Source organism: Hyla sarda, unplaced genomic scaffold (genome assembly GCF_029499605.1).
Source record: "Hyla sarda isolate aHylSar1 unplaced genomic scaffold, aHylSar1.hap1 scaffold_2648, whole genome shotgun sequence".
NCBI lineage: Eukaryota > Metazoa > Chordata > Amphibia > Anura > Hylidae > Hyla > Hyla sarda.
In genome coordinates this window covers 1-22,735 of record NW_026609340.1, presented here as the reverse complement: position 1 = coordinate 22,735, position 22,735 = coordinate 1, and the positions used below count along the sequence as shown (strand labels likewise).

The window sequence follows — 22,735 nt, the reverse complement described above, 5'->3', positions numbered from 1 at the left end:
CGTTTTTTTACGTTTTTCTCCTTTTCGCCTCTTTTCTGGGCGTATTATTCTTCTTTTTCTTCTTTTTTTTCGTCTAATGCATACCCCATCAGTGCAGCAATGCTTATTCAATACCGCCAGCAGATGGAGACACTGGGGGATAATTTTCTAAGGATTTATACTGATTTTTCCTGTCTGAATTTGTCGCACAGAAAGTTGCAGGCCAAATATGTGTGACATTTCTGCGACTTTAGCTTCTAGAGCATTTTTACAACATTATACATAGGTGCTGAATACATAAAAAGCGACTGTTCAGCGACAGACAAGTCGCATCGGCTGAAAGTAGGCCAGAATGTCAGTCCATGTTGGAGCAGGTTTAGATACAGTCTAAAGTATAGATCTCAAAGTCTGTGCACAGAATTTAGCAAGGGCCTCGCACCTTCTGATGCATCAGGTAGGTGCACAATAGCATAGCCTAACCCTCTGTACTTTGGTCTATATTGATGCGGGACATAGACAGCCAGCTGATGACCAATCCATTAGTGCAATGGATGGCTGGAAGCATTTGTCTTTGCCTTTGCAATACCACAGAAGCAATGCATGGTCAATGTACAGCAATGACACACCTGTGTGAACAGCCAGGAGACCCCCCCCCCCCCCCCCCCCCCATGTTATGTTACATAGTTACATAGTTAGTACGGTCGAAAAAAGACATATGTCCATCAAGTTCAACCAGGGAATTAAGGGGTAGGGGTGTGGCGCGATATTGGGGAAGGGATGAGATTTTATATTTCTTCATAAGCATTAATCTTATTTTGTCAATTAGGAACATTCAGCACCCACCCGCTATCAAGGCAGCTGCCTATCATGTCATGCCCTACCTGCACAGGTGTGCTGGCTACTCAAATGATCCAATTAAGGAGGCCATTTAGTCAGCAGCAGCAGAAGTCCTGTGCCTGGACGCTCCAACAGCGGCCAGACACAAGCAGAAGCAGCAGAAGCAGCAGCAGCAGCACCACCTTTTGTTTTTTGGCTGCAGCAGCAAGGCCCACAGGGCTGGCTAGCTGGCTAGCCAGCAAGCAGGTAGCAATGAAAGTAGGAATCTTTCTTTTTAACCCTGTAAGGGGGTGGTGCACTGTACCCGAAGATACTGCCATATCGGGTCAATGCATAGGGCGACGGAAGCAAGCTTCGAAATCGGCCCCCGTTCTCAAAAATCCATTTAATATATGGTCCCCAGATAGGGGACGTATCAGATATTAAACTGATAAGAACAGATACTACACTTGATCTTAGCCAAAAGGCCGAGAAGCGATAACCGTGAAAGGGGCGGGCCCAACAAGGTCCCCTTCATGGGCACTATCACTGCTTGCTGTCAGGGAGGCTGCCAGACAATTTTCCATGCACACTCTGGGCTGGGGGGCAGTCAACCACCAGTACACACAGCAGAACCTAAACCCATACCATTATTGCTAAGCAGCAAGACAGGGGCCCATTGCACTCCCACGGGGCCTTTTTAAATGCAATCCATAACCCGGATTTGCCAGGAACCCTTCTTACTCCTCCTACTTGCATGTGACACTGGGCTTAGGATCTGCATAGGAAACACACACACAAGCACACACCTACCTTTGTTGCCTGCAGATGCCTCCTTGGCTGTCCCCAAACGGTATCAAACCAACACCCACGGGAAGCTGTAAGCATAGAGGACATGCCTGCACCCCATTGGACTTACCTGTGTGGGTTAAATCCGGGTTATTTGACAACCTATGGCGGTGATGGTTCTGCTCAGGCAGAGCAGTGCTGATGCTCCTCATAAAGCTGTCGCTGCTGTGAAGGTTCTAGGTGACATCACAAATCCCTATGGTTACATACACAACAAAGCTGGGTTGTTGTTGTTTACACTCTGCAAGGCCTGTGGAAGTGAGTGACATCATAGCACTGTAGTTCTGAGGGTTCTAGATGGATGCAACAATCTCCTGTTGCTTCTATGAAGGCCATAATAGAGGACATCACCAAACAGCTCCATAGTCACATACACAGCAAAGGAGAGATGTTGTTTACACCTAGTGATGTCAGTGGTATTGAGTGACATCACAGCACAGTGCTAAGGCTCCTGGGCCTGGACACAGCAGCGGCTGCAATATCTCAACGGAGAATACGTTTATATATATGTGTGTGTGTGCGCGTATATATATATATATATATATATATATATATATATATATATATTCTCCGCCGAAATCACTTTTAAACCCATTTCCACCTTTTTTTCCCTTCTCTTCCTCTTACTTTTTTTTCACGTTTTTTTACGTTTTTCTCCTTTTCGCCTCTTTTCTGGGCGTATTATTCTTCTTTTTCTTCTTTTTTTTCGTCTAATGCATACCCCATCAGTGCAGCAATGCTTATTCAATACCGCCAGCAGATGGAGACACTGGGGGATAATTTTCTAAGGATTTATACTGATTTTTCCTGTCTGAATTTGTCGCACAGAAAGTTGCAGGCCAAATATGTGTGACATTTCTGCGACTTTAGCTTCTAGAGCATTTTTACAACATTATACATAGGTGCTGAATACATAAAAAGCGACTGTTCAGCGACAGACAAGTCGCATCGGCTGAAAGTAGGCCAGAATGTCAGTCCATGTTGGAGCAGGTTTAGATACAGTCTAAAGTATAGATCTCAAAGTCTGTGCACAGAATTTAGCAAGGGCCTCGCACCTTCTGATGCATCAGGTAGGTGCACAATAGCATAGCCTAACCCTCTGTACTTTGGTCTATATTGATGCGGGACATAGACAGCCAGCTGATGACCAATCCATTAGTGCAATGGATGGCTGGAAGCATTTGTCTTTGCCTTTGCAATACCACAGAAGCAATGCATGGTCAATGTACAGCAATGACACACCTGTGTGAACAGCCAGGAGACCCCCCCCCCCCATGTTATGTTACATAGTTACATAGTTAGTACGGTCGAAAAAAGACATATGTCCATCAAGTTCAACCAGGGAATTAAGGGGTAGGGGTGTGGCGCGATATTGGGGAAGGGATGAGATTTTATATTTCTTCATAAGCATTAATCTTATTTTGTCAATTAGGAACATTCAGCACCCACCCGCTATCAAGGCAGCTGCCTATCATGTCATGCCCTACCTGCACAGGTGTGCTGGCTACTCAAATGATCCAATTAAGGAGGCCATTTAGTCAGCAGCAGCAGAAGTCCTGTGCCTGGACGCTCCAACAGCGGCCAGACACAAGCAGAAGCAGCAGAAGCAGCAGCAGCAGCAGCACCACCTTTTGTTTTTTGGCTGCAGCAGCAAGGCCCACAGGGCTGGCTAGCTGGCTAGCCAGCAAGCAGGTAGCAATGAAAGTAGGAATCTTTCTTTTTAACCCTGTAAGGGGGTGGTGCACTGTACCCGAAGATACTGCCATATCGGGTCAATGCATAGGGCGACGGAAGCAAGCTTCGAAATCGGCGCCCGTTCTCAAAAATCCATTTAATATATGGTCCCCAGATAGGGGACGTATCAGATATTAAACTGATAAGAACAGATACTACACTTGATCTTAGCCAAAAGGCCGAGAAGCGATAACCGTGAAAGGGGCGGGCCCAACAAGGTCCCCTTCATGGGCACTATCACTGCTTGCTGTCAGGGAGGCTGCCAGACAATTTTCCATGCACACTCTGGGCTGGGGGGCAGTCAACCACCAGTACACACAGCAGAACCTAAACCCATACCATTATTGCTAAGCAGCAAGACAGGGGCCCATTGCACTCCCACGGGGCCTTTTTAAATGCAATCCATAACCCGGATTTGCCAGGAACCCTTCTTACTCCTCCTACTTGCATGTGACACTGGGCTTAGGATCTGCATAGGAAACACACACACAAGCACACACCTACCTTTGTTGCCTGCAGATGCCTCCTTGGCTGTCCCCAAACGGTATCAAACCAACACCCACGGGAAGCTGTAAGCATAGAGGACATGCCTGCACCCCATTGGACTTACCTGTGTGGGTTAAATCCGGGTTATTTGACAACCTATGGCGGTGATGGTTCTGCTCAGGCAGAGCAGTGCTGATGCTCCTCATAAAGCTGTCGCTGCTGTGAAGGTTCTAGGTAACATCACAAATCCCTATGGTTACATACACAACAAAGCTGGGTTGTTGTTGTTTACACTCTGCAAGGCCTGTGGAAGTGAGTGACATCATAGCACTGTAGTTCTGAGGGTTCTAGATGGATGCAACAATCTCCTGTTGCTTCTATGAAGGCCATAATAGACGACATCACCAAACAGCTCCATAGTCACATACACAGCAAAGGAGAGATGTTGTTTACACCTAGTGATGTCAGTGGTATTGAGTGACATCACAGCACAGTGCTAAGGCTCCTGGGCCTGGACACAGCAGCGGCTGCAATATCTCAACGGAGAATACGTTTATATATATGTGTGTGTGTGCGCGTATATATATATATATATATATATATATATATATATATATATATATATATATCTCCGCCGAAATCACTTTTAAACCCATTTCCACCTTTTTTTCCCTTCTCTTCCTCTTACTTTTTTTTCACGTTTTTTTACGTTTTTCTCCTTTTCGCCTCTTTTCTGGGCGTATTATTCTTCTTTTTCTTCTTTTTTTTCGTCTAATGCATACCCCATCAGTGCAGCAATGCTTATTCAATACCGCCAGCAGATGGAGACACTGGGGGATAATTTTCTAAGGATTTATACTGATTTTTCCTGTCTGAATTTGTCGCACAGAAAGTTGCAGGCCAAATATGTGTGACATTTCTGCGACTTTAGCTTCTAGAGCATTTTTACAACATTATACATAGGTGCTGAATACATAAAAAGCGACTGTTCAGCGACAGACAAGTCGCATCGGCTGAAAGTAGGCCAGAATGTCAGTCCATGTTGGAGCAGGTTTAGATACAGTCTAAAGTATAGATCTCAAAGTCTGTGCACAGAATTTAGCAAGGGCCTCGCACCTTCTGATGCATCAGGTAGGTGCACAATAGCATAGCCTAACCCTCTGTACTTTGGTCTATATTGATGCGGGACATAGACAGCCAGCTGATGACCAATCCATTAGTGCAATGGATGGCTGGAAGCATTTGTCTTTGCCTTTGCAATACCACAGAAGCAATGCATGGTCAATGTACAGCAATGACACACCTGTGTGAACAGCCAGGAGACCCCCCCCCCCCCCCCCCCCATGTTATGTTACATAGTTACATAGTTAGTACGGTCGAAAAAAGACATATGTCCATCAAGTTCAACCAGGGAATTAAGGGGTATGGGTGTGGCGCGATATTGGGGAAGGGATGAGATTTTATATTTCTTCATAAGCATTAATCTTATTTTGTCAATTAGGAACATTCAGCACCCACCCGCTATCAAGGCAGCTGCCTATCATGTCATGCCCTACCTGCACAGGTGTGCTGGCTACTCAAATGATCCAATTAAGGAGGCCATTTAGTCAGCAGCAGCAGAAGTCCTGTGCCTGGACGCTCCAACAGCGGCCAGACACAAGCAGAAGCAGCAGAAGCAGCAGCAGCAGCAGCACCACCTTTTGTTTTTTGGCTGCAGCAGCAAGGCCCACAGGGCTGGCTAGCTGGCTAGCCAGCAAGCAGGTAGCAATGAAAGTAGGAATCTTTCTTTTTAACCCTGTAAGGGGGTGGTGCACTGTACCCGAAGATACTGCCATATCGGGTCAATGCATAGGGCGACGGAAGCAAGCTTCGAAATCGGCCCCCGTTCTCAAAAATCCATTTAATATATGGTCCCCAGATAGGGGACGTATCAGATATTAAACTGATAAGAACAGATACTACACTTGATCTTAGCCAAAAGGCCGAGAAGCGATAACCGTGAAAGGGGCGGGCCCAACAAGGTCCCCTTCATGGGCACTATCACTGCTTGCTGTCAGGGAGGCTGCCAGACAATTTTCCATGCACACTCTGGGCTGGGGGGCAGTCAACCACCAGTACACACAGCAGAACCTAAACCCATACCATTATTGCTAAGCAGCAAGACAGGGGCCCATTGCACTCCCACGGGGCCTTTTTAAATGCAATCCATAACCCGGATTTGCCAGGAACCCTTCTTACTCCTCCTACTTGCATGTGACACTGGGCTTAGGATCTGCATAGGAAACACACACACAAGCACACACCTACCTTTGTTGCCTGCAGATGCCTCCTTGGCTGTCCCCAAACGGTATCAAACCAACACCCACGGGAAGCTGTAAGCATAGAGGACATGCCTGCACCCCATTGGACTTACCTGTGTGGGTTAAATCCGGGTTATTTGACAACCTATGGCGGTGATGGTTCTGCTCAGGCAGAGCAGTGCTGATGCTCCTCATAAAGCTGTCGCTGCTGTGAAGGTTCTAGGTGACATCACAAATCCCTATGGTTACATACACAACAAAGCTGGGTTGTTGTTGTTTACACTCTGCAAGGCCTGTGGAAGTGAGTGACATCATAGCACTGTAGTTCTGAGGGTTCTAGATGGATGCAACAATCTCCTGTTGCTTCTATGAAGGCCATAATAGACGACATCACCAAACAGCTCCATAGTCACATACACAGCAAAGGAGAGATGTTGTTTACACCTAGTGATGTCAGTGGTATTGAGTGACATCACAGCACAGTGCTAAGGCTCCTGGGCCTGGACACAGCAGCGGCTGCAATATCTCAACGGAGAATACGTTTATATATATGTGTGTGTGTGCGCGTATATATATATATATATATATATATATATATATATATATATATTTCTCCGCCGAAATCACTTTTAAACCCATTTCCACCTTTTTTTCCCTTCTCTTCCTCTTACTTTTTTTTCACGTTTTTTTACGTTTTTCTCCTTTTCGCCTCTTTTCTGGGCGTATTATTCTTCTTTTTCTTCTTTTTTTTCGTCTAATGCATACCCCATCAGTGCAGCAATGCTTATTCAATACCGCCAGCAGATGGAGACACTGGGGGATAATTTTCTAAGGATTTATACTGATTTTTCCTGTCTGAATTTGTCGCACAGAAAGTTGCAGGCCAAATATGTGTGACATTTCTGCGACTTTAGCTTCTAGAGCATTTTTACAACATTATACATAGGTGCTGAATACATAAAAAGCGACTGTTCAGCGACAGACAAGTCGCATCGGCTGAAAGTAGGCCAGAATGTCAGTCCATGTTGGAGCAGGTTTAGATACAGTCTAAAGTATAGATCTCAAAGTCTGTGCACAGAATTTAGCAAGGGCCTCGCACCTTCTGATGCATCAGGTAGGTGCACAATAGCATAGCCTAACCCTCTGTACTTTGGTCTATATTGATGCGGGACATAGACAGCCAGCTGATGACCAATCCATTAGTGCAATGGATGGCTGGAAGCATTTGTCTTTGCCTTTGCAATACCACAGAAGCAATGCATGGTCAATGTACAGCAATGACACACCTGTGTGAACAGCCAGGAGACCCCCCCCCCCCCCCCCCCCATGTTATGTTACATAGTTACATAGTTAGTACGGTCGAAAAAAGACATATGTCCATCAAGTTCAACCAGGGAATTAAGGGGTAGGGGTGTGGCGCGATATTGGGGAAGGGATGAGATTTTATATTTCTTCATAAGCATTAATCTTATTTTGTCAATTAGGAACATTCAGCACCCACCCGCTATCAAGGCAGCTGCCTATCATGTCATGCCCTACCTGCACAGGTGTGCTGGCTACTCAAATGATCCAATTAAGGAGGCCATTTAGTCAGCAGCAGCAGAAGTCCTGTGCCTGGACGCTCCAACAGCGGCCAGACACAAGCAGAAGCAGCAGAAGCAGCAGCAGCAGCACCACCTTTTGTTTTTTGGCTGCAGCAGCAAGGCCCACAGGGCTGGCTAGCTGGCTAGCCAGCAAGCAGGTAGCAATGAAAGTAGGAATCTTTCTTTTTAACCCTGTAAGGGGGTGGTGCACTGTACCCGAAGATACTGCCATATCGGGTCAATGCATAGGGCGACGGAAGCAAGCTTCGAAATCGGCCCCCGTTCTCAAAAATCCATTTAATATATGGTCCCCAGATAGGGGACGTATCAGATATTAAACTGATAAGAACAGATACTACACTTGATCTTAGCCAAAAGGCCGAGAAGCGATAACCGTGAAAGGGGCGGGCCCAACAAGGTCCCCTTCATGGGCACTATCACTGCTTGCTGTCAGGGAGGCTGCCAGACAATTTTCCATGCACACTCTGGGCTGGGGGGCAGTCAACCACCAGTACACACAGCAGAACCTAAACCCATACCATTATTGCTAAGCAGCAAGACAGGGGCCCATTGCACTCCCACGGGGCCTTTTTAAATGCAATCCATAACCCGGATTTGCCAGGAACCCTTCTTACTCCTCCTACTTGCATGTGACACTGGGCTTAGGATCTGCATAGGAAACACACACACAAGCACACACCTACCTTTGTTGCCTGCAGATGCCTCCTTGGCTGTCCCCAAACGGTATCAAACCAACACCCACGGGAAGCTGTAAGCATAGAGGACATGCCTGCACCCCATTGGACTTACCTGTGTGGGTTAAATCCGGGTTATTTGACAACCTATGGCGGTGATGGTTCTGCTCAGGCAGAGCAGTGCTGATGCTCCTCATAAAGCTGTCGCTGCTGTGAAGGTTCTAGGTGACATCACAAATCCCTATGGTTACATACACAACAAAGCTGGGTTGTTGCTGTTTACACTCTGCAAGGCCTGTGGAAGTGAGTGACATCATAGCACTGTAGTTCTGAGGGTTCTAGATGGATGCAACAATCTCCTGTTGCTTCTATGAAGGCCATAATAGACGACATCACCAAACAGCTCCATAGTCACATACACAGCAAAGGAGAGATGTTGTTTACACCTAGTGATGTCAGTGGTATTGAGTGACATCACAGCACAGTGCTAAGGCTCCTGGGCCTGGACACAGCAGCGGCTGCAATATCTCAACGGAGAATACGTTTATATATATGTGTGTGTGTGCGCGTATATATATATATATATATATATATATATATATATATATATATATATTTCTCCGCCGAAATCACTTTTAAACCCATTTCCACCTTTTTTTCCCTTCTCTTCCTCTTACTTTTTTTTCACGTTTTTTTACGTTTTTCTCCTTTTCGCCTCTTTTCTGGGCGTATTATTCTTCTTTTTCTTCTTTTTTTTCGTCTAATGCATACCCCATCAGTGCAGCAATGCTTATTCAATACCGCCAGCAGATGGAGACACTGGGGGATAATTTTCTAAGGATTTATACTGATTTTTCCTGTCTGAATTTGTCGCACAGAAAGTTGCAGGCCAAATATGTGTGACATTTCTGCGACTTTAGCTTCTAGAGCATTTTTACAACATTATACATAGGTGCTGAATACATAAAAAGCGACTGTTCAGCGACAGACAAGTCGCATCGGCTGAAAGTAGGCCAGAATGTCAGTCCATGTTGGAGCAGGTTTAGATACAGTCTAAAGTATAGATCTCAAAGTCTGTGCACAGAATTTAGCAAGGGCCTCGCACCTTCTGATGCATCAGGTAGGTGCACAATAGCATAGCCTAACCCTCTGTACTTTGGTCTATATTGATGCGGGACATAGACAGCCAGCTGATGACCAATCCATTAGTGCAATGGATGGCTGGAAGCATTTGTCTTTGCCTTTGCAATACCACAGAAGCAATGCATGGTCAATGTACAGCAATGACACACCTGTGTGAACAGCCAGGAGACCCCCCCCCCCCATGTTATGTTACATAGTTACATAGTTAGTACGGTCGAAAAAAGACATATGTCCATCAAGTTCAACCAGGGAATTAAGGGGTAGGGGTGTGGCGCGATATTGGGGAAGGGATGAGATTTTATATTTCTTCATAAGCATTAATCTTATTTTGTCAATTAGGAACATTCAGCACCCACCCGCTATCAAGGCAGCTGCCTATCATGTCATGCCCTACCTGCACAGGTGTGCTGGCTACTCAAATGATCCAATTAAGGAGGCCATTTAGTCAGCAGCAGCAGAAGTCCTGTGCCTGGACGCTCCAACAGCGGCCAGACACAAGCAGAAGCAGCAGAAGCAGCAGCAGCAGCAAGGCCCACAGGGCTGGCTAGCTGGCTAGCCAGCAAGCAGGTAGCAATGAAAGTAGGAATCTTTCTTTTTAACCCTGTAAGGGGGTGGTGCACTGTACCCGAAGATACTGCCATATCGGGTCAATGCATAGGGCGACGGAAGCAAGCTTCGAAATCGGCCCCCGTTCTCAAAAATCCATTTAATATATGGTCCCCAGATAGGGGACGTATCAGATATTAAACTGATAAGAACAGATACTACACTTGATCTTAGCCAAAAGGCCGAGAAGCGATAACCGTGAAAGGGGCGGGCCCAACAAGGTCCCCTTCATGGGCACTATCACTGCTTGCTGTCAGGGAGGCTGCCAGACAATTTTCCATGCACACTCTGGGCTGGGGGGCAGTCAACCACCAGTACACACAGCAGAACCTAAACCCATACCATTATTGCTAAGCAGCAAGACAGGGGCCCATTGCACTCCCACGGGGCCTTTTTAAATGCAATCCATAACCCGGATTTGCCAGGAACCCTTCTTACTCCTCCTACTTGCATGTGACACTGGGCTTAGGATCTGCATAGGAAACACACACACAAGCACACACCTACCTTTGTTGCCTGCAGATGCCTCCTTGGCTGTCCCCAAACGGTATCAAACCAACACCCACGGGAAGCTGTAAGCATAGAGGACATGCCTGCACCCCATTGGACTTACCTGTGTGGGTTAAATCCGGGTTATTTGACAACCTATGGCGGTGATGGTTCTGCTCAGGCAGAGCAGTGCTGATGCTCCTCATAAAGCTGTCGCTGCTGTGAAGGTTCTAGGTGACATCACAAATCCCTATGGTTACATACACAACAAAGCTGGGTTGTTGTTGTTTACACTCTGCAAGGCCTGTGGAAGTGAGTGACATCATAGCACTGTAGTTCTGAGGGTTCTAGATGGATGCAACAATCTCCTGTTGCTTCTATGAAGGCCATAATAGACGACATCACCAAACAGCTCCATAGTCACATACACAGCAAAGGAGAGATGTTGTTTACACCTAGTGATGTCAGTGGTATTGAGTGACATCACAGCACAGTGCTAAGGCTCCTGGGCCTGGACACAGCAGCGGCTGCAATATCTCAACGGAGAATACGTTTATATATATGTGTGTGTGTGCGCGTATATATATATATATATATATATATATATATATATATATATATTTCTCCGCCGAAATCACTTTTAAACCCATTTCCACCTTTTTTTCCCTTCTCTTCCTCTTACTTTTTTTTCACGTTTTTTTACGTTTTTCTCCTTTTCGCCTCTTTTCTGGGCGTATTATTCTTCTTTTTCTTCTTTTTTTTCGTCTAATGCATACCCCATCAGTGCAGCAATGCTTATTCAATACCGCCAGCAGATGGAGACACTGGGGGATAATTTTCTAAGGATTTATACTGATTTTTCCTGTCTGAATTTGTCGCACAGAAAGTTGCAGGCCAAATATGTGTGACATTTCTGCGACTTTAGCTTCTAGAGCATTTTTACAACATTATACATAGGTGCTGAATACATAAAAAGCGACTGTTCAGCGACAGACAAGTCGCATCGGCTGAAAGTAGGCCAGAATGTCAGTCCATGTTGGAGCAGGTTTAGATACAGTCTAAAGTATAGATCTCAAAGTCTGTGCACAGAATTTAGCAAGGGCCTCGCACCTTCTGATGCATCAGGTAGGTGCACAATAGCATAGCCTAACCCTCTGTACTTTGGTCTATATTGATGCGGGACATAGACAGCCAGCTGATGACCAATCCATTAGTGCAATGGATGGCTGGAAGCATTTGTCTTTGCCTTTGCAATACCACAGAAGCAATGCATGGTCAATGTACAGCAATGACACACCTGTGTGAACAGCCAGGAGACCCCCCCCCCCCCCCCCCCCCATGTTATGTTACATAGTTACATAGTTAGTACGGTCGAAAAAAGACATATGTCCATCAAGTTCAACCAGGGAATTAAGGGGTAGGGGTGTGGCGCGATATTGGGGAAGGGATGAGATTTTATATTTCTTCATAAGCATTAATCTTATTTTGTCAATTAGGAACATTCAGCACCCACCCGCTATCAAGGCAGCTGCCTATCATGTCATGCCCTACCTGCACAGGTGTGCTGGCTACTCAAATGATCCAATTAAGGAGGCCATTTAGTCAGCAGCAGCAGAAGTCCTGTGCCTGGACGCTCCAACAGCGGCCAGACACAAGCAGAAGCAGCAGAAGCAGCAGCAGCAGCACCACCTTTTGTTTTTTGGCTGCAGCAGCAAGGCCCACAGGGCTGGCTAGCTGGCTAGCCAGCAAGCAGGTAGCAATGAAAGTAGGAATCTTTCTTTTTAACCCTGTAAGGGGGTGGTGCACTGTACCCGAAGATACTGCCATATCGGGTCAATGCATAGGGCGACGGAAGCAAGCTTCGAAATCGGCCCCCGTTCTCAAAAATCCATTTAATATATGGTCCCCAGATAGGGGACGTATCAGATATTAAACTGATAAGAACAGATACTACACTTGATCTTAGCCAAAAGGCCGAGAAGCGATAACCGTGAAAGGGGCGGGCCCAACAAGGTCCCCTTCATGGGCACTATCACTGCTTGCTGTCAGGGAGGCTGCCAGACAATTTTCCATGCACACTCTGGGCTGGGGGGCAGTCAACCACCAGTACACACAGCAGAACCTAAACCCATACCATTATTGCTAAGCAGCAAGACAGGGGCCCATTGCACTCCCACGGGGCCTTTTTAAATGCAATCCATAACCCGGATTTGCCAGGAACCCTTCTTACTCCTCCTACTTGCATGTGACACTGGGCTTAGGATCTGCATAGGAAACACACACACAAGCACACACCTACCTTTGTTGCCTGCAGATGCCTCCTTGGCTGTCCCCAAACGGTATCAAACCAACACCCACGGGAAGCTGTAAGCATAGAGGACATGCCTGCACCCCATTGGACTTACCTGTGTGGGTTAAATCCGGGTTATTTGACAACCTATGGCGGTGATGGTTCTGCTCAGGCAGAGCAGTGCTGATGCTCCTCATAAAGCTGTCGCTGCTGTGAAGGTTCTAGGTGACATCACAAATCCCTATGGTTACATACACAACAAAGCTGGGTTGTTGTTGTTTACACTCTGCAAGGCCTGTGGAAGTGAGTGACATCATAGCACTGTAGTTCTGAGGGTTCTAGATGGATGCAACAATCTCCTGTTGCTTCTATGAAGGCCATAATAGACGACATCACCAAACAGCTCCATAGTCACATACACAGCAAAGGAGAGATGTTGTTTACACCTAGTGATGTCAGTGGTATTGAGTGACATCACAGCACAGTGCTAAGGCTCCTGGGCCTGGACACAGCAGCGGCTGCAATATCTCAACGGAGAATACGTTTATATATATGTGTGTGTGTGCGCGTATATATATATATATATATATATATATATATATATATATATTTCTCCGCCGAAATCACTTTTAAACCCATTTCCACCTTTTTTTCCCTTCTCTTCCTCTTACTTTTTTTTCACGTTTTTTTACGTTTTTCTCCTTTTCGCCTCTTTTCTGGGCGTATTATTCTTCTTTTTCTTCTTTTTTTTCGTCTAATGCATACCCCATCAGTGCAGCAATGCTTATTCAATACCGCCAGCAGATGGAGACACTGGGGGATAATTTTCTAAGGATTTATACTGATTTTTCCTGTCTGAATTTGTCGCACAGAAAGTTGCAGGCCAAATATGTGTGACATTTCTGCGACTTTAGCTTCTAGAGCATTTTTACAACATTATACATAGGTGCTGAATACATAAAAAGCGACTGTTCAGCGACAGACAAGTCGCATCGGCTGAAAGTAGGCCAGAATGTCAGTCCATGTTGGAGCAGGTTTAGATACAGTCTAAAGTATAGATCTCAAAGTCTGTGCACAGAATTTAGCAAGGGCCTCGCACCTTCTGATGCATCAGGTAGGTGCACAATAGCATAGCCTAACCCTCTGTACTTTGGTCTATATTGATGCGGGACATAGACAGCCAGCTGATGACCAATCCATTAGTGCAATGGATGGCTGGAAGCATTTGTCTTTGCCTTTGCAATACCACAGAAGCAATGCATGGTCAATGTACAGCAATGACACACCTGTGTGAACAGCCAGGAGACCCCCCCCCCCCCCCCCCATGTTATGTTACATAGTTACATAGTTAGTACGGTCGAAAAAAGACATATGTCCATCAAGTTCAACCAGGGAATTAAGGGGTAGGGGTGTGGCGCGATATTGGGGAAGGGATGAGATTTTATATTTCTTCATAAGCATTAATCTTATTTTGTCAATTAGGAACATTCAGCACCCACCCGCTATCAAGGCAGCTGCCTATCATGTCATGCCCTACCTGCACAGGTGTGCTGGCTACTCAAATGATCCAATTAAGGAGGCCATTTAGTCAGCAGCAGCAGAAGTCCTGTGCCTGGACGCTCCAACAGCGGCCAGACACAAGCAGAAGCAGCAGAAGCAGCAGCAGCAGCACCACCTTTTGTTTTTTGGCTGCAGCAGCAAGGCCCACAGGGCTGGCTAGCTGGCTAGCCAGCAAGCAGGTAGCAATGAAAGTAGGAATCTTTCTTTTTAACCCTGTAAGGGGGTGGTGCACTGTACCCGAAGATACTGCCATATCGGGTCAATGCATAGGGCGACGGAAGCAAGCTTCGAAATCGGCCCCCGTTCTCAAAAATCCATTTAATATATGGTCCCCAGATAGGGGACGTATCAGATATTAAACTGATAAGAACAGATACTACACTTGATCTTAGCCAAAAGGCCGAGAAGCGATAACCGTGAAAGGGGCGGGCCCAACAAGGTCCCCTTCATGGGCACTATCACTGCTTGCTGTCAGGGAGGCTGCCAGACAATTTTCCATGCACACTCTGGGCTGGGGGGCAGTCAACCACCAGTACACACAGCAGAACCTAAACCCATACCATTATTGCTAAGCAGCAAGACAGGGGCCCATTGCACTCCCACGGGGCCTTTTTAAATGCAATCCATAACCCGGATTTGCCAGGAACCCTTCTTACTCCTCCTACTTGCATGTGACACTGGGCTTAGGATCTGCATAGGAAACACACACACAAGCACACACCTACCTTTGTTGCCTGCACCCCATTGGACTTACCTGTGTGGGTTAAATCCGGGTTATTTGACAACCTATGGCGGTGATGGTTCTGCTCAGGCAGAGCAGTGCTGATGCTCCTCATAAAGCTGTCGCTGCTGTGAAGGTTCTAGGTGACATCACAAATCCCTATGGTTACATACACAACAAAGCTGGGTTGTTGTTGTTTACACTCTGCAAGGCCTGTGGAAGTGAGTGACATCATAGCACTGTAGTTCTGAGGGTTCTAGATGGATGCAACAATCTCCTGTTGCTTCTATGAAGGCCATAATAGACGACATCACCAAACAGCTCCATAGTCACATACACAGCAAAGGAGAGATGTTGTTTACACCTAGTGATGTCAGTGGTATTGAGTGACATCACAGCACAGTGCTAAGGCTCCTGGGCCTGGACACAGCAGCGGCTGCAATATCTCAACGGAGAATACGTTTATATATATGTGTGTGTGTGCGCGTATATATATATATATATATATATATATATATATTTCTCCGCCGAAATCACTTTTAAACCCATTTCCACCTTTTTTTCCCTTCTCTTCCTCTTACTTTTTTTTCACGTTTTTTTACGTTTTTCTCCTTTTCGCCTCTTTTCTGGGCGTATTATTCTTCTTTTTCTTCTTTTTTTTCGTCTAATGCATACCCCATCAGTGCAGCAATGCTTATTCAATACCGCCAGCAGATGGAGACACTGGGGGATAATTTTCTAAGGATTTATACTGATTTTTCCTGTCTGAATTTGTCGCACAGAAAGTTGCAGGCCAAATATGTGTGACATTTCTGCGACTTTAGCTTCTAGAGCATTTTTACAACATTATACATAGGTGCTGAATACATAAAAAGCGACTGTTCAGCGACAGACAAGTCGCATCGGCTGAAAGTAGGCCAGAATGTCAGTCCATGTTGGAGCAGGTTTAGATACAGTCTAAAGTATAGATCTCAAAGTCTGTGCACAGAATTTAGCAAGGGCCTCGCACCTTCTGATGCATCAGGTAGGTGCACAATAGCATAGCCTAACCCTCTGTACTTTGGTCTATATTGATGCGGGACATAGACAGCCAGCTGATGACCAATCCATTAGTGCAATGGATGGCTGGAAGCATTTGTCTTTGCCTTTGCAATACCACAGAAGCAATGCATGGTCAATGTACAGCAATGACACACCTGTGTGAACAGCCAGGAGACCCCCCCCCCCCCCCCCCATGTTATGTTACATAGTTACATAGTTAGTACGGTCGAAAAAAGACATATGTCCATCAAGTTCAACCAGGGAATTAAGGGGTAGGGGTGTGGCGCGATATTGGGGAAGGGATGAGATTTTATATTTCTTCATAAGCATTAATCTTATTTTGTCAATTAGGAACATTCAGCACCCACCCGCTATCAAGGCAGCTGCCTATCATGTCATGCCCTACCTGCACAGGTGTGCTGGCTACTCAAATGATCCAATTAAGGAGGCCATTTAGTCAGCAGCAGCAGAAGTCCTGTGCCTGGACGCTCCAACAGCGGCCAGACACAAGCAGAAGCAGCAGAAGCAGCAGCAGCAGCAAGGCCCACAGGGCTGGCTAGCTGGCTAGCCAGCAAGCAGGTAGCAATGAAAGTAGGAATCTTTCTTTTTAACCCTGTAAGGGGGTGGTGCACTGTACCCGAAGATACTGCCATATCGGGTCAATGCATAGGGCGACGGAAGCAAGCTTCGAAATCGGCCCCCGTTCTCAAAAATCCATTTAATATATGGTCCCCAGATAGGGGACGTATCAGATATTAAACTGATAAGAACAGATACTACACTTGATCTTAGCCAAAAGGCCGAGAAGCGATAACCGTGAAAGGGGCGGGCCCAACAAGGTCCCCTTCATGGGCACTATCACTGCTTGCTGTCAGGGAGGCTGCCAGACAATTTTCCATGCACACTCTGGGCTGGGGGGCAGTCAACCACCAGTACACACAGCAGAACCTAAACCCATACCATTATTGCTAAGCAGCAAGACAGGGGCCCATTGCACTCCCACGGGGCCTTTTTAAATGCAATCCATAACCCGGATTTGCCAGGAACCCTTCTTACTCCTCCTACTTGCATGTGACACTGGGCTTAGGATCTGCATAGGAAACACACACACAAGCACACACCTACCTTTGTTGCCTGCAGATGCCTCCTTGGCTGTCCCCAAACGGTATCAAACCAACACCCACGGGAAGCTGTAAGCATAGAGGACATGCCTGCACCCCATTGGACTTACCTGTGTGGGTTAAATCCGGGTTATTTGACAACCTATGGCGGTGATGGTTCTGCTCAGGCAGAGCAGTGCTGATGCTCCTCATAAAGCTGTCGCTGCTGTGAAGGTTCTAGGTGACATCACAAATCCCTATGGTTACATACACAACAAAGCTGGGTTGTTGTTGTTTACACTCTGCAAGGCCTGTGGAAGTGAGTGACATCATAGCACTGTAGTTCTGAGGGTTCCAGATGGATGCAACAATCTCCTGTTGCTTCTATGAAGGCCATAATAGACGACATCACCAAACAGCTCCATAGTCACATACACAGCAAAGGAGAGATGTTGTTTACACCTAGTGATGTCAGTGGTATTGAGTGACATCACAGCACAGTGCTAAGGCTCCTGGGCCTGGACACAGCAGCGGCTGCAATATCTCAACGGAGAATACGTTTATATATATGTGTGTGTGTGCGCGTATATATATATATATATATATATATATATATATATATATATATATTTCTCCGCCAAAATCACTTTTAAACCCATTTCCACCTTTTTTTCCCTTCTCTTCCTCTTACTTTTTTTTCACGTTTTTTTACGTTTTTCTCCTTTTCGCCTCTTTTCTGGGCGTATTATTCTTCTTTTTCTTCTTTTTTTTCGTCTAATGCATACCCCATCAGTGCAGCAATGCTTATTCAATACCGCCAGCAGATGGAGACACTGGGGGATAATTTTCTAAGGATTTATACTGATTTTTCCTGTCTGAATTTGTCGCACAGAAAGTTGCAGGCCAAATATGTGTGACATTTCTGCGACTTTAGCTTCTAGAGCATTTTTACAACATTATACATAGGTGCTGAATACATAAAAAGCGACTGTTCAGCGACAGACAAGTCGCATCGGCTGAAAGTAGGCCAGAATGTCAGTCCATGTTGGAGCAGGTTTAGATACAGTCTAAAGTATAGATCTCAAAGTCTGTGCACAGAATTTAGCAAGGGCCTCGCACCTTCTGATGCATCAGGTAGGTGCACAATAGCATAGCCTAACCCTCTGTACTTTGGTCTATATTGATGCGGGACATAGACAGCCAGCTGATGACCAATCCATTAGTGCAATGGATGGCTGGAAGCATTTGTCTTTGCCTTTGCAATACCACAGAAGCAATGCATGGTCAATGTACAGCAATGACACACCTGTGTGAACAGCCAGGAGACCCCCCCCCCCCCCCCCCCATGTTATGTTACATAGTTACATAGTTAGTACGGTCGAAAAAAGACATATGTCCATCAAGTTCAACCAGGGAATTAAGGGGTATGGGTGTGGCGCGATATTGGGGAAGGGATGAGATTTTATATTTCTTCATAAGCATTAATCTTATTTTGTCAATTAGGAACATTCAGCACCCACCCGCTATCAAGGCAGCTGCCTATCATGTCATGCCCTACCTGCACAGGTGTGCTGGCTACTCAAATGATCCAATTAAGGAGGCCATTTAGTCAGCAGCAGCAGAAGTCCTGTGCCTGGACGCTCCAACAGCGGCCAGACACAAGCAGAAGCAGCAGAAGCAGCAGCAGCAGCACCACCTTTTGTTTTTTGGCTGCAGCAGCAAGGCCCACAGGGCTGGCTAGCTGGCTAGCCAGCAAGCAGGTAGCAATGAAAGTAGGAATCTTTCTTTTTAACCCTGTAAGGGGGTGGTGCACTGTACCCGAAGATACTGCCATATCGGGTCAATGCATAGGGCGACGGAAGCAAGCTTCGAAATCGGCCCCCGTTCTCAAAAATCCATTTAATATATGGTCCCCAGATAGGGGACGTATCAGATATTAAACTGATAAGAACAGATACTACACTTGATCTTAGCCAAAAGGCCGAGAAGCGATAACCGTGAAAGGGGCGGGCCCAACAAGGTCCCCTTCATGGGCACTATCACTGCTTGCTGTCAGGGAGGCTGCCAGACAATTTTCCATGCACACTCTGGGCTGGGGGGCAGTCAACCACCAGTACACACAGCAGAACCTAAACCCATACCATTATTGCTAAGCAGCAAGACAGGGGCCCATTGCACTCCCACGGGGCCTTTTTAAATGCAATCCATAACCCGGATTTGCCAGGAACCCTTCTTACTCCTCCTACTTGCATGTGACACTGGGCTTAGGATCTGCATAGGAAACACACACACAAGCACACACCTACCTTTGTTGCCTGCAGATGCCTCCTTGGCTGTCCCCAAACGGTATCAAACCAACACCCACGGGAAGCTGTAAGCATAGAGGACATGCCTGCACCCCATTGGACTTACCTGTGTGGGTTAAATCCGGGTTATTTGACAACCTATGGCGGTGATGGTTCTGCTCAGGCAGAGCAGTGCTGATGCTCCTCATAAAGCTGTCGCTGCTGTGAAGGTTCTAGGTGACATCACAAATCCCTATGGTTACATACACAACAAAGCTGGGTTGTTGTTGTTTACACTCTGCAAGGCCTGTGGAAGTGAGTGACATCATAGCACTGTAGTTCTGAGGGTTCTAGATGGATGCAACAATCTCCTGTTGCTTCTATGAAGGCCATAATAGACGACATCACCAAACAGCTCCATAGTCACATACACAGCAAAGGAAAGATGTTGTTTACACCTAGTGATGTCAGTGGTATTGAGTGACATCACAGCACAGTGCTAAGGCTCCTGGGCCTGGACACAGCAGCGGCTGCAATATCTCAACGGAGAATACGTTTATATATATGTGTGTGTGTGCGCGTATATATATATATATATATATATATATATATATATATATATATATTTCTCCGCCGAAATCACTTTTAAACCCATTTCCACCTTTTTTTCCCTTCTCTTCCTCTTACTTTTTTTTCACGTTTTTTTACGTTTTTCTCCTTTTCGCCTCTTTTCTGGGCGTATTATTCTTCTTTTTCTTCTTTTTTTTCGTCTAATGCATACCCCATCAGTGCAGCAATGCTTATTCAATACCGCCAGCAGATGGAGACACTGGGGGATAATTTTCTAAGGATTTATACTGATTTTTCCTGTCTGAATTTGTCGCACAGAAAGTTGCAGGCCAAATATGTGTGACATTTCTGCGACTTTAGCTTCTAGAGCATTTTTACAACATTATACATAGGTGCTGAATACATAAAAAGTGACTGTTCAGCGACAGACAAGTCGCATCGGCTGAAAGTAGGCCAGAATGTCAGTCCATGTTGGAGCAGGTTTAGATACAGTCTAAAGTATAGATCTCAAAGTCTGTGCACAGAATTTAGCAAGGGCCTCGCACCTTCTGATGCATCAGGTAGGTGCACAATAGCATAGCCTAACCCTCTGTACTTTGGTCTATATTGATGCGGGACATAGACAGCCAGCTGATGACCAATCCATTAGTGCAATGGATGGCTGGAAGCATTTGTCTTTGCCTTTGCAATACCACAGAAGCAATGCATGGTCAATGTACAGCAATGACACACCTGTGTGAACAGCCAGGAGACCCCCCCCCCCCCCCCCCATGTTATGTTACATAGTTACATAGTTAGTACGGTCGAAAAAAGACATATGTCCATCAAGTTCAACCAGGGAATTAAGGGGTAGGGGTGTGGCGCGATATTGGGGAAGGGATGAGATTTTATATTTCTTCATAAGCATTAATCTTATTTTGTCAATTAGGAACATTCAGCACCCACCCGCTATCAAGGCAGCTGCCTATCATGTCATGCCCTACCTGCACAGGTGTGCTGGCTACTCAAATGATCCAATTAAGGAGGCCATTTAGTCAGCAGCAGCAGAAGTCCTGTGCCTGGACGCTCCAACAGCGGCCAGACACAAGCAGAAGCAGCAGAAGCAGCAGCAGCAGCACCACCTTTTGTTTTTTGGCTGCAGCAGCAAGGCCCACAGGGCTGGCTAGCTGGCTAGCCAGCAAGCAGGTAGCAATGAAAGTAGGAATCTTTCTTTTTAACCCTGTAAGGGGGTGGTGCACTGTACCCGAAGATACTGCCATATCGGGTCAATGCATAGGGCGACGGAAGCAAGCTTCGAAATCGGCCCCCGTTCTCAAAAATCCATTTAATATATGGTCCCCAGATAGGGGACGTATCAGATATTAAACTGATAAGAACAGATACTACACTTGATCTTAGCCAAAAGGCCGAGAAGCGATAACCGTGAAAGGGGCGGGCCCAACAAGGTCCCCTTCATGGGCACTATCACTGCTTGCTGTCAGGGAGGCTGCCAGACAATTTTCCATGCACACTCTGGGCTGGGGGGCAGTCAACCACCAGTACACACAGCAGAACCTAAACCCATACCATTATTGCTAAGCAGCAAGACAGGGGCCCATTGCACTCCCACGGGGCCTTTTTAAATGCAATCCATAACCCGGATTTGCCAGGAACCCTTCTTACTCCTCCTACTTGCATGTGACACTGGGCTTAGGATCTGCATAGGAAACACACACACAAGCACACACCTACCTTTGTTGCCTGCAGATGCCTCCTTGGCTGTCCCCAAACGGTATCAAACCAACACCCACGGGAAGCTGTAAGCATAGAGGACATGCCTGCACCCCATTGGACTTACCTGTGTGGGTTAAATCCGGGTTATTTGACAACCTATGGCGGTGATGGTTCTGCTCAGGCAGAGCAGTGCTGATGCTCCTCATAAAGCTGTCGCTGCTGTGAAGGTTCTAGGTGACATCACAAATCCCTATGGTTACATACACAACAAAGCTGGGTTGTTGTTGTTTACACTCTGCAAGGCCTGTGGAAGTGAGTGACATCATAGCACTGTAGTTCTGAGGGTTCTAGATGGATGCAACAATCTCCTGTTGCTTCTATGAAGGCCATAATAGACGACATCACCAAACAGCTCCATAGTCACATACACAGCAAAGGAGAGATGTTGTTTACACCTAGTGATGTCAGTGGTATTGAGTGACATCACAGCACAGTGCTAAGGCTCCTGGGCCTGGACACAGCAGCGGCTGCAATATCTCAACGGAGAATACGTTTATATATATGTGTGTGTGTGCGCGTATATATATATATATATATATATATATATATATATATATATATATATTTCTCCGCCGAAATCACTTTTAAACCCATTTCCACCTTTTTTTCCCTTCTCTTCCTCTTACTTTTTTTTCACGTTTTTTTACGTTTTTCTCCTTTTCGCCTCTTTTCTGGGCGTATTATTCTTCTTTTTCTTCTTTTTTTTCGTCTAATG

The 22,735-nt window shown here is 46.0% G+C and overlaps 10 non-coding genes across 10 annotated transcripts; all 10 read right to left on the bottom strand.

The window, feature by feature from the left end:
• Positions 1-1,104: 1,104 nt before the first annotated feature.
• On the bottom strand, positions 1,105-1,295 carry LOC130324421 (U2 spliceosomal RNA). The gene has a single exon (XR_008869423.1). It is a non-coding gene; the product is annotated as a U2 spliceosomal RNA (small nuclear RNA).
• A 2,083-nt stretch (positions 1,296-3,378) lies between these two features.
• LOC130324428 (U2 spliceosomal RNA) lies at positions 3,379-3,569 on the bottom strand. Its single transcript, XR_008869429.1, has one exon. It is a non-coding gene; the product is annotated as a U2 spliceosomal RNA (small nuclear RNA).
• A 2,098-nt stretch (positions 3,570-5,667) lies between these two features.
• On the bottom strand, positions 5,668-5,858 carry LOC130324420 (U2 spliceosomal RNA). The gene has a single exon (XR_008869422.1). It is a non-coding gene; the product is annotated as a U2 spliceosomal RNA (small nuclear RNA).
• A 2,089-nt stretch (positions 5,859-7,947) lies between these two features.
• LOC130324419 (U2 spliceosomal RNA) lies at positions 7,948-8,138 on the bottom strand. The gene has a single exon (XR_008869421.1). It is a non-coding gene; the product is annotated as a U2 spliceosomal RNA (small nuclear RNA).
• Positions 8,139-10,194: 2,056 nt separating this feature from the next.
• Positions 10,195-10,385, bottom strand: LOC130324418 (U2 spliceosomal RNA). Its single transcript, XR_008869420.1, has one exon. It is a non-coding gene; the product is annotated as a U2 spliceosomal RNA (small nuclear RNA).
• Positions 10,386-12,475: 2,090 nt separating this feature from the next.
• Positions 12,476-12,666, bottom strand: LOC130324432 (U2 spliceosomal RNA). Its single transcript, XR_008869433.1, has one exon. It is a non-coding gene; the product is annotated as a U2 spliceosomal RNA (small nuclear RNA).
• Positions 12,667-14,751: 2,085 nt separating this feature from the next.
• Positions 14,752-14,942, bottom strand: LOC130324431 (U2 spliceosomal RNA). Its single transcript, XR_008869432.1, has one exon. It is a non-coding gene; the product is annotated as a U2 spliceosomal RNA (small nuclear RNA).
• Positions 14,943-16,913: 1,971 nt separating this feature from the next.
• Positions 16,914-17,104, bottom strand: LOC130324430 (U2 spliceosomal RNA). The gene has a single exon (XR_008869431.1). It is a non-coding gene; the product is annotated as a U2 spliceosomal RNA (small nuclear RNA).
• Positions 17,105-19,194: 2,090 nt separating this feature from the next.
• LOC130324429 (U2 spliceosomal RNA) lies at positions 19,195-19,385 on the bottom strand. Its single transcript, XR_008869430.1, has one exon. It is a non-coding gene; the product is annotated as a U2 spliceosomal RNA (small nuclear RNA).
• Positions 19,386-21,474: 2,089 nt separating this feature from the next.
• LOC130324417 (U2 spliceosomal RNA) lies at positions 21,475-21,665 on the bottom strand. The gene has a single exon (XR_008869419.1). It is a non-coding gene; the product is annotated as a U2 spliceosomal RNA (small nuclear RNA).
• Positions 21,666-22,735: the final 1,070 nt, after the last annotated feature.